Genomic DNA, 14,410 nt, shown 5'->3' on the forward strand with positions numbered 1-14,410 from the left:
TTGCTGGGCGTCCAGCTCAAAGGACTGGAAGATCCTGTACCACGATGTATCTCTGGAAATAAATGAAATTTGCTGGAGAAACTCAGCAGGTCAGGCCGCGTCCATGGAGGGGAATTAACAGACAGTGTTTTGTGTTGATCTTGATTGGGAAGGAAGGCAGAATCCAGAATAAGAAGGTAGGGGGATGGGAAGGTGCACAAGCTGGCAGGTGATAGGTGAGACCAGGTGGGTGGGGGAGGGTTGATGAAGAAAGAAGCTGGACAGTGATAGGTGGAAGATGTTAAAGGCTGAAGGAAGAATCTTATTGGAGAGGATTGGTTCCTTAAGGTTATTACAGCCGGGAGTGGAAATGTGGACAAGCGCCCACTAACTATGAAATATTTCCAATGGGGTGCACCCCAAATAGCCCCTGACAACTAAATCCAGCTCCTGACCTTCACGTGTGTCCTAGCTACTAGCCCTGGCAGAAATATTTCTACTGGTAAGAAAAAGGGCAAAGGTCCGGGTGTTCCTGGGTTGTGTGCAGAACCAATGAGCGGGTACCTGCTGCGGACCTGTTGCTCCAGCAGGCAAATTGCAGTGGATCCAAGTTGCCTCTCAGGCAGGAGCTGATATGTTTCACCACCAGGCTCCAGAAGCACTTCGTCACTGTGGATGTAAGTGCAGCTGGGTGATCGTCATTGAGGCAGATCAACATGATCTTCTTGGGCTTGAAGCAGGTAGGTGCCACTCACTGCTGAAGTGAAAGGTCAAGGATATCGGTGATACTACATCCTCCTTAAATAGTGCACTTTCCAACAATTATTGTTAGTCTAATGTATTATTGCACTTCTGAGGAGTATTGATACCTCATTTATTCTCGCTCCCTTGTCCTACTTGTAACTCCCATCCACTCTGAGTGCCGGTCTCTCTCTTTTCCTCCTTTCAACTCCTGTCATGTTTTTGCCTCTCACACCCCTCGGGCTGTGTCCCTGTACCTCACTCCACCTCTCTCAGTCGAAAGCCCAGTCCCCAGGGAACACTCAAGGCACGTTCCCAGATTTACAGCGCCAGCAAACACCAATCGGGGGTTCGATTTCCGCGGCTGTCTGTAAGGAGTTTGTACGTTCTCCCCGTGACTGTGTGTGCGTTTCCTTCCACATTCCAAAGGGTTATAGGCTGTGGGGACGCCATGTTGGTGCTGGAAGTATGGTGACACTTGCGGGCTGCCCCGGGCACAATCCTCGCTGACTTGAATTGACACATTTCACCAGATGCTCTGATGTTTCATTGTACATGTGGCAAATAAAACTAATATTTAAATATTGTTTTCTTCCTATTGTGCCCAGCCATCTCCTGCATCCTCACATTTGAATCCGGTAAACATTTCTTGAGTTACCATATTTATTAACCAGGAAATAAAGAATCTCTGTGTGACCTAGCTGTGTGTTTACTTTAGGAATATTAAAATTTATTCCCTCAAGGAGCAACACCTAATCAAAATAACAAGCTGTAAGACAATAAGGTACAGGATCTTCATTTTAGTGATTGGTAAGACGTTGAGGTCCATTATTAAGATGAGATTTCGGGGAAACTGGAGGCACATGATAAAATAGATAAGACAACACTTATCATGTCTCTCTAAGTACTCCAAAACCTCATCTTAATAATAGACTCCATCAGCTTACCAACCACTGAAGTCAGGCTAACTGGTCTATAATTTCCTATCTTTTGCCTCCCTCCCTTCTTAAAGAGTGGAGTAACATTTGCAATTTTCCATTTCTCCGGAACCATTCCAGAATCTAGAGATTCTTGAAAGATCACTATTAATGCCTCTTCAGCTACCTCTTTCAAAACTGTGGGGTGTAGTACTTCTAGTCCAGGTGACTTTAGCACAGTACTGTATTTGTCAACATGGAGCAGAGGGCGAGTTTGTAAATCTGGCGGGAGCAAAGGTTGTTGGGACTGGCGAGGGTGGAACGCTGTGGGAGGGGTGTGGGACAGGTGGCAGAGAAGGGGTGCTGGGGAAGTGGGTTGGTGCTGGTGCAGACACACCCAGCCCTGAGACACCAGGAAAGGCCGTTTGATTCCAAACAATTGGTCTATTGTTCATTACAGAATGTCTCTCCGGTGCTTCCCGCTCCCTCTCCTCTCCCTTCCCCTTTTCCCAACCGTGATTCCCCTCTCCCTGCCCCTTCCCTCTCTCAGTCCACAACAGAGACCCATATCAGAATCAGGTTTATCATCACTCACATATGTCATGAAATTTGTTTTTTTTTGTGGCAGCAGTACAGTGCAATACATAAAATTACTACAGTACTGTGCAAAAGTCTGAGGCACCCTCGCAATACACATTTGTGCCTAAGACTTTTGCACAGTACTGTATTTACCTTCAGACCTTTCAAGTTCCAAAGCACGATATAAAAAACTCATCTCCTGTATGATATCCTGCTCACCACAATGAAACCAACAGAAATTTCCTTCCGCATTATATACAAATTATGTTGCTGCACATTATTGAAAAAGTCTAACTGTGCCCATTTTATAATTATTTTGCATTATATTCAGTATATGTGTGTATATGCCCTGCTACAGTATGCAATTGGGTGCTTTAAATGAACAACCAGCGCCTCACCAAGTGCTTGTTAATATTAATACTGAAGACATTTTTAATTATTAAGGATCGAGAGTTAAAGCTACAAATATTTTGTTTAAATGTAAGGTATATGAAAGAACTCACAAACAAGAGTTTAGTTAGAATACTTGTCTTCAATCCCACGTTAGTACAGAGGCAAGTTTCCAAGGTGAATTTAAGAAAAAACTCCCAAACTACATGAAAGTCAATAAAATACTTTTCTGAAGTGTAGACATCAATGTGATGCAAGAAAGGTGTCATCCATTTTGTGCAGATCGGGCTTCCACAAACAGCAAAGAAATGGTTACCAGATAATCTGCTTTAGTGATTCTAAGTTTGGAATATATATCAGCTATGGCATTAATGTCTCTCCTACTCAGGAAAAGAGTGTTTGGGCATATTTCAATATGTCACAAAATTTGTTTTGTTTTTGTGGCAGCAGTACAGTGCAATACATAAAATTATTTCAGTACTGTGCAAAGATCTTAGGTTATAGACCCTGGTTATATAGGTGTACCTGAGGCTTTTGCACAGTACTGTAAATCAGCCATTCAGCCCCTAATTTGCAGAATGTGGCCTGATGGGCCATTAGAAAATTTTCAGAATCAGATTAATTATCACTGACTAAAATTCGTTGTTTTGCAGCAGCAGTGCAGAGCAAAGGAATGAAATTACTTCTCACTGTTGCCATCAGGAAGGAGATACAGAAGCCCAAAGACACACACTCAGCGATTCAGGAACAGCTTCTTCCCCTCTGCCATCCGATTTCTGAATGGACATTGAACCCTTGGACACTACCTCACTACTTTTTTTATTATCTCTGTTTCTGCACTGTTTTTAATTTAATTATTTAATATACATATATATTATGTAATTGATTTATTTTGTTATATTATTAATTTTTGCATTGTACCACTGCTGCTAAGTTAACAAATTTCACGACATATGCCGGAGATTTTGAACTTGCTGCCGCTTCTGAATTATAAAGATAAGAAAATAGTGCAAAAAAAGGAACTATGAGGAGTGATTATGAGTTCACAGACCATTCAGAGCTCTGATGGCAGAGGGGAGGAAGCTGTACCTGACCCATGGAGTGAGGATCTTGAGGCTCCTGTACCTCTTCCTCTATGGTAGTAATAAGAAGAGGATGATGAAGGTTCTTAGTAACTGATGCTGCTTTCTTGAGGTACCACTCTTTATATCCTTGATAGTGTGGAGAGCTGTGCCCGTGATGGAGCTCGGTGAGTCTAGAACATTCTGCAGCCTCTTACGATTCTGTGTGTTGGAGCCTCCATCCCAGGCTGGGTTGCAGCCAGTCAAAACGCTGTCCGCCGCACATCTGTGGGTGCCATGAAGTGCTTCGAACGGCTGGTAAACAGTCGTACAAATCCCCACCTTACAGCCAGCGTAGCAGTTAGCGCAACACCGCCACAGCGTGGAGGTCGGAGTTCAATTCTGGCACACTTCCGTAAGGAGTCTCTGTACGTCCTTCCCGTGACCGCGAGGGCTTCTCCCGCCGGTTTCCTCCCACCGTCCAAAGGCGAACCACGTAGGTTAATTGGTCATTGGAAATTGTCCTGTGATTAGTTTAGGTTTCATCGGATTCGTAGAGTTTTGTTGGGGTGGCGCGGCGCGAAAGGCCAAAAGGGCTGTATCGCTAAATAAATAACTAAACAAATACCCAAACTCCTGACAAAAGAGCCAGTGGTGTGTATTCTTTGTGATTCCATCAATGTATTGGACTAAGGACAGCTAACTGGCTAAGGTCAATCCATCCACATAGAGCCCTTTCAATTGATAGGAAGTAGAACTTTCCCAAACAACCATGTGTCCACACAACTCTCGCGTTGGGCATTTCATTTCCTTGGATGCTTTGTACAGTTAAACATTTTCACTGTTAAAATCCGCCTCCATTTAAATTTGGAGCCATAATTAGTTTCTTTTTTAATGAAGAAAGCACATTGTCCCCTTGCTGAACTTTTGTGATAATTTCATCTCAATCATCTTCCTGTTAACTTTTATTGCTGTAAATTATTTACTTGTGGTTTCTCTTCAAAATCAATTCCAACTCTCGGAGATCCCTGGTTGGTTAATGGTGAAAACATGAAATTGACCTGAAATGTACAAATAAATCAATGGCAGTTGAATGCTACATTTGAATCACAAGTACGTAGATTCTTTCAGTGTTGTCTTCTCCAGAGATCCTCAATACACCAAAGTTAAAGGCATATGTAAATGCAAAGTTTGCGTGATATAATTGAAGCATAAAATTTCTTTTCGTCTCCTATTTGGGTATAAAACCCCTGAAGCATTTGTTGCTTAAACCATGATAGTTCAGATAATGCATAAGATTTTTCTATTAAACAATAGCAAATGCTCTTCAAAGAAATTCATTGTGTACAATACACTTGACATATTACTGATAAGTGTGATTTATAGTTGTAGTTTATTCCTTTCTAATATTTACTCTGGTAAAGGGTCGGCTTGGTTACCAACTTTTTATGTTGACTTGCAACTGATTTCCTAATTTATTGGTTACCCATTTATAATAGAAGTGCTCAAACTTTTGGTTCATTTTCTGCTCAGGGACCATAACACCATAAGACGTGGGAGCATAATTAAACCATTCGACCCATCAAGGCTGCTGTGCCAAAGGTTGGTTTGCAGGTGCGGCAGGCTATCAAGAAGGCAAATGGAACGTTGACCTTCATTGCAGGAAGGATTGAATTTAAGAGCAGGGAGGTTATGCTGCAACTGTGCAGGGTTCTGGTGAGGCCGCACCTTGGGTACTGCGTGCAGTTCTGGTCTCCATACTTGAGGAAGGATATACTGGCTTTGGAGGCAGTGCAGAGGAGGTTCACCAGGTTGATTCGATAGATGAGGGGGTTAGACTATGAGGAGAGATTGAGTCACCTGGGTCTGTACTCACTGGAATTCAGAAGAATGAGAGGAGATCTTATAGAAAATATCTGATAAAATTATGAAAGGGAAGATAAGATAGGTGCAGGAAAGTTGTTTACACTGGTAGGTGAGACTAGAACTAGGGGACATAGTCTCAAGATTCAGAGGAGTGGATTTATGACAGAGATGAGGAGGAACTGCTTTTCCCAGAGAGTGGTAAATCTGTGGAATTCTCTGCCCAATGAAGCAGTGGAGGCTACTTCAGTAAATATATTTAAGACAAGGTTGGATAAATTTTTACACAGTAGGGGAATTAAGGGTTATGGGGAAAAGGCAGGTAGATGGAGATGAGTCCATGGCAAGATCAGCCAGGATCTTATTGAATGGCGGAGCAGGCTCGACAGGCCAGATGGCCTACTCCTGCTCCTATTTCTTACGTTCTTATGTTCTTCCATCATGGCCAATGTATTTTCCCTCTCATTCAGACACTGGGTGAAAATAAAACTTAATGTTCAGTGGTTAAAGGCGAGCAGGTGTTCAGCACTGTCAGCCTGCACTTGGCCGGTCTCTCTCTCTCTCCCTCTTGCTTGCTGCCGAAGGAAGGTGACTGCATTTGACCAGCCGCTCACTCTTTCTCCTTCTCACTCGATGCTGGAGGAGGATGGTGCTGGCATCTTGGGTCTTTGGCAAGGTTTAGTTGATGCAGTTTGTGGATTAGACATAATGCTATGATGTGTTCCTGGTTTCTGGTTCCTCTTTTTATTGCTATTTTGTGTGGTTTTGATTGGGGCAGACTGGTTCTGCGGCCTCTGGTCAACGAACGACAGAGCGCTGAATTGAACTGAACTGATCTAAACTGAACATTCCTGGACTGTTTCAACAAGTCTGTGGTTTGATGTTTAATATTTTGTGTTTTACAATTGTTTTTTTTGCAATTTGCACGACTTGTTCTTTTTTTGCATGTTGGGTGTTTGATGTTTTTCTTTGAACGGGTTCCATCGTGTTTCTTTGTTTCGTGGCTGCCTGTGAGAAGACAAATCTCAGGGTTGTATATTGCAGATGTACTTTGAACTTTGAACTTAAAGATCTGAGAGAAACCATTTGTGCTTGATATTTAAAGGTGTTGAAAATGATAGGATGGCAAGACAAGGTTCCTACAAAACCCCAAGGCAAAGTCTTATTCTTTTCAGCAGATTAAAGATGACAGCCACCTGGAGGAAGATGGGCACTTTTGGGCTCCCTGGTGGTAGATTAGGTAGAGTCAAATACCTCCGTTCAAAGCCAAAGTAATAATTGAGATTAATTTTTGCAGGTATTTGAAGTAAAATAAATAATACAGTAATGTTTATGAAACACTATACATAAATGCTGAGAACATGAGTTGTAGAGTCCTTGATAGTGAGCTTGTAGGTTGTGGAATCAGTTCAGTGTTGAGGTGAGTGAAGTTACCCATGCTGGTTCAGGAGCCTGATGGTTGAAGGGTAATAACCTGAAGCTGGCGGTGTGGGACCTGAGGCTCCTGTACCTCCTGCCCGATGGCAGCAGTGAGAAGAGAGCATGGTCTGGAAGCTAGGGGCTTTTGATGATGATGGTGCTTCCTTGTGGCAGGGCTCCTTGTAGATCTGCTCAACGCGGAGAGGGCTTTTCCCGTGACGGTCTGGGCTGTGCCCACCACTTTCTGTAGACTTTTCCATTCAGACATCAGTGTTTCCATACCAGGCCGTGATAGCAACCAGTCAGGATAAGCTAAATGAACAACATGAAAGCCTCAGCCCTAATCCTATAGTTCAATGGTCATCATCATCATTATTTTCATGTCGTATGACGTGGACGATAATGGTCAGAAGTGGTTTGCCGTTGCCTTCTTCTAGGCAGTGCCCTTACAAGATGGGTGACCTCAGCCATTATCAATACTCTTCAGAGATTGTCTGCCTAGTGTTGGTGGTCGCATAACCAGGACTAGTGATATGCACCAGATGCTCATACGACCATCCACCTCCTCCTGCCATGGCTTCACATGACCCTGATCGGGGAGCTAAGCCGGTGCTACACCTTGCCGAAGGGTGACCTGCAGGCTGGTGGAGGGAAGGAGCGCCTCATACCTCCTTCGGTAGAGATGTATCTCCACCCCACCACCCATAGTTAAATAGTAAACAACTGGGAGAGCTGGCATTCAGGTGAGACTGTGCTGGACTTTGTAACTGGTTTGAGACAGGCTTTGCTGAACGCTGAAAGTTTGAGTACATGCCATGGGATCGGCCAGTTGTGGAATCCAATGCGTATGTACTCAAAGGAGAGGGCTCAGTCGGAGCAAATTGAATTTTAAGAAGGTATTGGACTTGTAACACCATCCAGCAAAGGAACATTGAAACCTAGATTTACTGTATCTGCTAAAAGGAAAGAGGAGATTTTTTTTTATTTTAGAGATGCACCATGATAACAGGCCCTTTGTAATAGGATCTACCACACAATAGGGGCACATCCTTTTGGCCGGTCTCTTCCATTAACACAAATATAAGAAGTTATTCCTCCACAAGAACCACAATTTTGTCGTGGTTTGGTGGTTTGCAGGCCTCAATGACCCAGAGAGCTATGTTGGCTGGAGTCAGGGGTTCAAGCTTTGGCTCTTGTTAGGGTCACCCATGCCAAACAGGTCAAAGAGTAAAGGCCAGACTAAGAGTGGTCCACCGGTCCTCCAGGTTTGAGGGTTCAGCTCAGGGCAAACAGCTCTGACTGGTCAAACAAAATTGTTACAGAAACAGCAGTGAAGAGTCCTTCTACATCTGAGCGCGACAGTATTCCTGAGTCTCCACCAGGACGTGCATGGCTGACAGAAGTGAAAACTGAGAGGAAGCTACTGATCTGATGAAGGACGCCTGAATGCCGCGTGAGATGGAGGATCTCCATTGCTGCACTAAATGGGCAAAAGGAAAGAGGGACAATTAACCCACCAACTGGTACATCTTTGGACTGTGGGAGGAAACCGGAGCACCCAGAGGAAACCCACAAGGCCATAGAAAGAACGCATAAACCTCTATCATTATGGCAGCCCCAACAGTGAGCTAATGCATGCTGGTAAGGAATATATTTATTTATTTATTGAGACACGGTGTGGAATAGAGCCTTCTGGCCCCTCAAGCTACACCGCCCAGCAACTCTCGACTTAGCTTTAGCTGAATCACTGGACAATTTACAATGACCAATTAACCTACCTACCTTTCCTGTGGAGGAAGCCCACATGATTCACAGGGAGAATGTACAAATTCCTTGCAGGCAGTGGTGGGAAATGAACCGGGGTCGCTGGTACTGTAAAACATTGTGCAAACCATTACACCAGCTAGGTTTACCATGGTAAGGCTTAACAACCAGTGTGAAATCGTACTGAAAAGATTAGCAAAGAACATCAAAGACACAACCTATATGAAGAAAATAGTGATCTTGATGGATCATAAATATTGTTTGCAATAAAAGCTCCTTTGCATTAGTGGACTGTGACTAGGATGTGGCAGCATTGGCCAGGTGGTTTTGCAAAGGTCGAGGGGTCATCGGCCTTCCTTCAACTTCCATGAGGAAAAGCTAGGGAAATGTGAGATTCAAGGATTCGAAGTGTATTTATTATTAGATTATGAAGACACACAGTCCTCTTTTATTGTCATTTAGTAATGCATGCATTAAGAAATGATACAATATTTCGTCCGGTGTGATATCACAAAACACAGGACAGACCAAGACTGAAAAAAACTAACAAAACCACATAATTATAACATATAGTTACAACAGTGCAACGATACCATAACTTGATGAAGAAGTCCATGAGCACAGTAAAAGTTCAAAGTCTCTCAAGTGTCCCACGTCTCACACAGACGGGAGAAGGAAGAAAAACTCTCCCTGCCATACCCGACCACGGTCGGACTCTGAGTCATCCGAAAACTTCGAGCTCTGATCAGCTCTCCGACACCGAGTACTGAGCGCCATCTCTATCCAAACGATTCGACCTCCATCTCGGTCGCCAACAGCAGGCAGAGCTGGGGATTTTGAGGCCTTCCCTCCGAAAGATTCCCGACCACGCAGTAACGACAGCAGCAAACGAGCGTTTCAGAAATTTTTCCAGATGTTCCTCTGTGCTTTCACGTCCGTCTCCATCAAATCAGAATTGTCCACGGCCCCTATTTAACAGATACAATATCATTTTACACCAGAGGGCTGCGCACGCGCAGCGCGCTGCTCTCTCTCCTCCCGAAGTATCAAAGTATGTATGCAGTATACAACCCTGAGATTCATGTTCCCACAGACAGCCACAAAACAAAGAAACACGGTGGAACCCATTCAAAGAAAAACATTAACTCCACCAACCCACCCATGTGGAAAAAAAAACCCCAAATAGAGCAAAGGGCAAAAAAGAGCAAAAAACTCAGAATATAAAACACAAAATTGAATGGGTCCAGGCATATTCAGTTCAGCTCGTTTCTAGTTCAATCTAGCTTTGTCTCCTTTGTTACCTGCAGGTCACCCCGATCAAAATTGCACAAAATAGTAAAAAAACGAGCAGCCAGAAACCAAAAACACATCATAACACAAACTCCAATCCAGGAACCGAGTCGATTAATCCTTGCCCAAGGCCCAGGTCTCTGGCACTTTTCTCTGACAGCATCGAGGAAGAATTGGAACCAAGTCTAATATCATCGGCACGTCATGAAATTCATTAACTTAGCGGCAGCAGTACAAGGCAATACACAATAATGGGAAAAAACTGTGAATTACAATAAGTATATATATGTATTAGACAGGTAAATAAAATAAGTAGTGCAAAAATAGAAATTTAAAACGTAGTGAGGTAGTGTTCATGGGTTCAATGTCCATTTAGAAATCGGATGGCAGAGGGTAAGAAGCTGTTCCTGAATCCTTGAGGGTGTGCTTTCAGCATCTGTACCTCCTTTCTGATGGCAGCAATGAGAAGAAGGCGTGCCTGGGGTAACCTTAATGATGGATGCTGCCTTTTTGAGGCATTGCTCCTTCAAGGTGAGAGAGAGGCTCTTTGAGTGCAGGGACCTTCCTCTGGGAGCAGCGTACGGGTGGGGGAGAGAGAGACCATCACATGCAAACACCAAGACCCAATTATTTCAGGCAAAGGATTCAACTCGATAGGCTGGTACTATCTATCAAAGGTAAAGGCAGAATGGGGAGAGATCAAGAGCGTGAAGACGTTGTTCTGTATCAGGTACCCTGCCAAGAAGCCCAAGGCATTTTTGTGATCGGTTCATGCCATTCAGCTTATGCAAGTCAAGATTTACCTGGAGAAGAAAGCTTTCCATGTGGCATGCACACCTTGGAATGAGACACTACCATCTACTGGTGGTGTTCCAGAGTAAACTAGCAATGGCTCTGAAAGTCACCGAACAGAAAGAATCTGCAGTCCTAGGAATGTGAGCTCTTCAAGTTTGCTAAAGCAAGTCTTTTTTGTTACTGTTCATTATGTGTAATATAATAACTTAAGGGAAAGATTTGGGAAATCTGTGTCACAATACTATTGTTACAGATGCTCTCAAAGTACAAAGTTCAAAGTAAATTTATTATCGAAGTACATGTATGTCACCATGCTCCACCCTGAGATTCGTTTTTTAATTATACTCAGTAAATCCAAGAAAATCAATGAAAGAGCACACCAAGCAGGGTCGACAGATGACCGATGTGCGAAAGACAACGAACTGTGAAAATGCAGAAGAAAAAATAGAGAAATAATAATAATAAATAAATAAGCAATAAATATTGAGAACATGAGATGAAGAGTTCTTGGAAGTGAGTCCATAGATTGTGGGAACGTTTCTGTGATGCGGCAAGTGAAGGTGAGTGAAGTCATCCCCTTTGTCCCAAGAGCCTGATGGTTGAGGGATAATAACTCTTCCTGGACCTGTTGGTGTGGCTCCTGAGGCTCCTGTGCCTTCTTCCTGATGGTAGCAGCGAGAAAAAAGTTAGGAGGCAAAATACTTCAGAGTCAAATTTGTTGCCACCGACATATGTCAGGAAATTTGCAAACAACTGTTGGTTGATTGTAATAGCCCAAGTAAGTTATTTTCATACCTCTTTTTTTCCATTAGCTTAAAAGCTCAAAGTTCAAAGTAAATTTATTATCAAAGTACACATACATCACCATATGCAACTCTGAAATCCATTTTCTTGCAGCCATACTCAATAAATCCAAAATAGAATAACAACATAATAGAATCAACAAAAGACTGCACCAGCTTGGGCTTTCAACCAGTGTGCAAAAGAAAACAAACTGTGCAAATTCAAAAAGAAAGAAATAATGATGATAAATAAATAAGCAATAAATATTGAGAACATAAGATGAAGAGTCCTTGAAAATGAGTCCATGGGTTCTGGGAATAGTGCAGTGATGGGGCAAGTGAAGTTAGCCCCATGGTTGAGAAGTAGTAACTGTTCTTGAACCTGGTGATGTGAGTCCTGAGGCTCCTGTGCCTTCTTCCTGATGGCAGCAGCAAGATGAGAGCATGGCTTGGGTGGCGGGGCTCCTTGATGAGGAATGCTGTGACATTGCTCCATGTAGATGTGCTCAGTGGTATGGAGGATTTCACCTGTGATAGACTGTGGATAAACACTCAATCAGCAATTGTTTCTTGCACGGAACTGCACAAAATTTTAACTGCTGGATCTTTTCTTTAGAATACATTTTCTTTCAGTATCTGGGCACCAGTGGTAAAATCAGAAGTTAGTGCCCGTCCTAAATCGACCTTAAGTGTGCTCACCTCAGTCAAATAGCAGGTACCCTCACTGTGGTGGAGGAGTAAATTGTCCCTGTAACCTTTAACACCTTATTAATCAAGAACCTATCAACCTCCACTTTAAATATACTCAATTACTTGGCTTCCACAGCCGTCTGTGGCAATGAATTCTATAGATACACCACCCTCTGGCCAGAGGGCTAAAGAAATTCCTCCTCATCTCTATTCTAAAGGGATGTCTCTGTATTCTGAGGCTGTGCCCTCTGGTCCTAGACTCCTCCAACATAGGAAGCATTGAGAGAAGAGAAGATGGCGGCACGACGCAGCTCGCAGCGGCCACTCAGGTGGTGATGTCTGTTATTTGTCAAGTAGGGTGCTGTGCACAATCCTGATTTGATGGAGATGGACGTGAGAGCACGGAGGAACATCTGGTGAAACTTCTGAAATGCCTGCTTGGCTGCTGCTGCTACTGTGTGGTCCAGAATCTCTGGAGGAGAAGGCCCCGAGTCCTTGGCTTTGCTTGTTGCTCGGCAGCCGGGGCGGGGTCAAAGCACTTGGCAGAGGATGGTGTTCGGAGAGGCTGTGTCGGAGGGGCTGGTCAGAGACTCGGAGTTTTCGGACGGACTCAGAGTCCACTGTGGTCAGGTGCTTCCAGTGGTGCTGCATCGGCAAGTTTGCGGCGCTTGGAGGTTCATGGCAGGGAGAGTTTCTCCCTTCTGCCGCCTGCGTGAGATAATGAGTCTATTGGGACTATGAGACCTTTTTTACCATGCCCATGGTCTGCTCTTCATCAAATTATGGTATTGCTTTGCACTGTTGTAACTATATGTTATAATTATGTGGTTTTGGCAGCTTAGTCTTGGTTTGTCCTGTGTTTGCTTCTGATATCATTCTGGAGGAACATTGTATCATTTTTTAATGCATGCATTTCTAAATGACAGTAAACGAGGACTGAGTGTCATCATAATCTAATCTAATCTAATCCACATCCACTCTATTGAGGCCTTCCAATATTCGAGATATTTCAATGAGATTCCCCCTGCCCCCTCATTCCTCGAAACTCCATTGAGTACAGGCCCAGAGCCATCTCCACATCCACTCTATCTAGGCCTTCCAACATTCGATATGAGATTCCCCCTGTCCCCTCATTCTTCTAAACTCCAGGGAGTACAGGCTAAGAGCCATCAAGTGCTCCTCATATATTAATCCCCTCATTCCTGGGATCATTCTAGTGAACCTCCTCTGGACACTTCCCATTGCCAGCACATCCCCTCTGAGATAATGGGCTCAAAACTGCTCACAATTTTCCAAGTATGGTCTCCCCCCTGCTTTATAAACCCTCAATGTTACATCCTTACTTTTATTTTCAAGTCCTCACCATACAAATCAGGTGGTACACGGTGCATCATTAGTGGAGTCAAAAAGTATTTTGGGTCATTGATAAGTGATAAGACATCAAGAGGGCTGCTTAGACCTGGACCACGTCAAGCCTTCTTAAGGGTGCTTGGAACTGTACTCATACCCCTTCACCCCAATAACCCATGCATTGCAGATGATAGAAGGTCATTGGATTGCGTGACCATGTCCTATCATTGGCTCGCCCCCTCACTCCAAAGTCCGATCCCCTCTGTGGAATTCCCTGCTCCTTCCCCAAACAGCAGTCATTCATTCTCACTGCAACTGGATCTCCTTATACAATCCTCTTCCACAGTCACTGTGTCCAAGGGTCAAGCACCATGTATTATCACAGTATGTAGGTGGTATACAAACCTGAGATTTATCTTCTCCAGAGAGCCATGGAACAAGGAAAACCATGGAAGCCATTCAAAGAAAAACATCAATCCCTCCCCACCCCACTCGATGCGTAAAAAAAAACAAATCATGCCAACGGCAACAAGAACATCAACCACCCCACCATGCACAAAAAACAAATGGTGCAAACGGCAACAAGAACATCAAACCACCCCACCATGTAAAAAAGCAAACAAATCGCTCAAATGGTGACAAGAAAGAATGGGTGAAAATGCAGAATATAAAAACTTAAAACTGAAAGAGTCCAAGTGAACTGCAGTTGAATCGATAAATCACAGTTCCAGAACTTTGGTGGAGTCCAACGGTAGGAAATCACCAGACCCATGAAAACCAACTCGTTATT

The sequence above is a fragment of the Mobula birostris genome, chromosome 27 (genome assembly GCF_030028105.1).
Source record: "Mobula birostris isolate sMobBir1 chromosome 27, sMobBir1.hap1, whole genome shotgun sequence".
Taxonomy (NCBI): domain Eukaryota; kingdom Metazoa; phylum Chordata; class Chondrichthyes; order Myliobatiformes; family Myliobatidae; genus Mobula; species Mobula birostris.